The sequence below is a fragment of the Cherax quadricarinatus genome, chromosome 50, assembly GCF_038502225.1.
Source record: "Cherax quadricarinatus isolate ZL_2023a chromosome 50, ASM3850222v1, whole genome shotgun sequence".
Taxonomy (NCBI): Eukaryota; Metazoa; Arthropoda; class Malacostraca; order Decapoda; family Parastacidae; genus Cherax; species Cherax quadricarinatus.
Genome location: NC_091341.1, coordinates 11,556,269 through 11,558,768, shown reverse-complemented (window position 1 = coordinate 11,558,768; position 2,500 = coordinate 11,556,269).

Genomic DNA, 2,500 nt, shown 5'->3' with positions numbered 1-2,500 from the left:
TCCTTTTAAATACAAATTTGTCCTGAAATTGCTTTGGGTTCTTTCTTATTTCTCCTGTTGTTGTATCAGTGTTTGTTTTTTGTCTCTATCCACGTTCATTCTTAGTCTTATATGAAAAGCGTATTGTTGAATCAAATTGAATTGCGTTAGTTCTTAAATATAATTAGTCTGAAGGATACTTTTAGAATGATATTCGCAACCATGTCAAGTATAATGTCTATAAAATGCATGGCAGTCCTGGAGCCAGTCACTTCAGTATAAGTCAGGTCACACCTCAGGTCACATACTTCTTTACTTCTCTATCCCACTTGAAGAGGTCATGAAAAGGTTGCTGAATGATACTGTTTTTTTTCTTTGTTAATGCATTTTTCGGCAATTTTTCGTATTTTCTTCAATTACCTGCCAAGAAACAACCTCCAGACGGGATCCCAATCAGATGATGTGTCACTGAGTGTTTCCTTGAAGAGAAGTCTTAGATACGTAAGTGGTGATTCCCTGGACTCAATGGGAGAGAGGTTGTTTCAGGTCTAATTTGAGAGTGAGACTGACAGCATAGGGTTAGGGTCCCATCTGCATTGATGGAGACGGTGATATAAGTGGGTAGATAGAGAGGATGGTGTGCTTGAGTAGCTGGTGGAAGTGTTACGTGTGAGGAGTGTTAAATATGGATGGTGGTGATGGACCTGGATTAGTGTGAAGGGATGATGACAGTAGATGGCTGGTGAAAGAACATAGATGTAAGTGGTGAAGTGAAGATGAGTGGAGATGGTACATGTATCAATGGAAGATGGAAAGTGGAGCGAAAGGAGATAAATGGACATTAACTGGATGGCACTGAGAGACTGGATGAAGTGAAGCAAGAATTTCCAACTTTATACGTTCTCCAGTTTAATTCCTCATCAGGTGATCTGTGGTTAGACTATGTGCAAGTGGAACCAACATCCTGTTCAATGAGGCCAGCAACTGGGACGCCTGTTCTGGGACCTGACAGAAAGGGGGGCGGTGACCCTCCTCAGCGCTTACGAGTAACCTACAGGTGAAGAAGCTGGAAAGAGTTGGTGAGGAAAAACAGATGGATTGTGGAGTGGGAGTGAAGGGGGAAATTTTTATGAAAGGTTCGGTGAAGGGATAAAGCTGAAGGGGCGTTGAGTGGGAGAAAGGGTCAAGTGTAGTGGAAGAAGAGGGTGAGGAACAAAGTAGAGAAGGATGGGATGGAGCTAAGAGTAAAGAGGGGTGAGAGGGGATGAAGTGTAGTGGAGTTGGAGGGGAGTGGAAGGGATAATTTTCAGCAGAGTAGGAGGGAATGGAGTATAGAGAAGTGAGAGGAGAGCAATTTTAGTGGAGTGGAAATGGGTTGGAGTGTACTGGAATGGAAGGAAAGGGAGCCAAGTGGTGTGGGAAGTCGGAGTAGATGGGATTAGCAATGGTCTGGGAACACAATTGGAAGGGGTTAAGCCCTCCTCAGATTCTTTGAAGAAAGATAATTGAGCAATTTTTTATCCGCCTTTTGGCGTATTTTGTTCTCTAATTAAACAAGGTTGGTAGTCTCTTATTGTCTCCCACGAGGGGCGGCACGTTGAAGATGAGAGCAGATGGGTGGCAGAAGACGAGAGAAAGAGAGAGAAAGAGAGAGAGAGAGAACACCTTCAAAGATTTTTTTTTTACTCCGGGAAAGATGAGAACACATTTGCATAAGAATCGTTTAGTAGTTATGCTTCTTTCTCATTCTCTCTCTCTCTCTCTCTCTCTCTCTCTCTCTAAGTTTCTAATTTTTGTCTATATGGATATGTTAATGCATTAGTTAGTCTTTTTAACAGTGATAATATTATCAATAGTGATAAATTCACTCTTGAAGTTATACTGGACTAGTGATCCAAGGAACTGGAGTCACCCTCCCATTTCTTAAATTAAAGCTGATTATCTCCCATTTCCCAGACGTTACGCGACCTCTACGGCCTTTGTACTTCTTTGTAACTAATGATAATAATAATAATAATAATAATAATAATAATAATAATAATAATAATAATAATAATAATAATAATAATCTGAACAAGAAGAAAAAGAACTGCCAGGATTATTGGGAGTTCAATCTACCTAGTTACGAAAAATCGACTATATTAAGTACACAGAGCATATTTTATGCCAAAGTATAATTTATAAATAAAATATTTGCATACACAGTGATAAATACACATATCGGTGAATATAATTTTAGATTTATGCTTCAAAGTTAATACACAGTATGGATTTTAAATATACCATGTACGATGTTCATACAGTGAGATACAAACACAATAAATTCTGTCAATTGCCAAAGTTGACAATATTTCACCATGTGTAAATCTCTAGGACCTAGAGATTTACATGTGTAAATCTCTAGGTCTTAGAGATTTACATATTGAACATTGAGTCTACACATAGGACGTTGAGTCTACACATTGGACACTGAGTCTTGCATGCAAAATGCAGTGACACAGACATCAATAAATTGGAACAC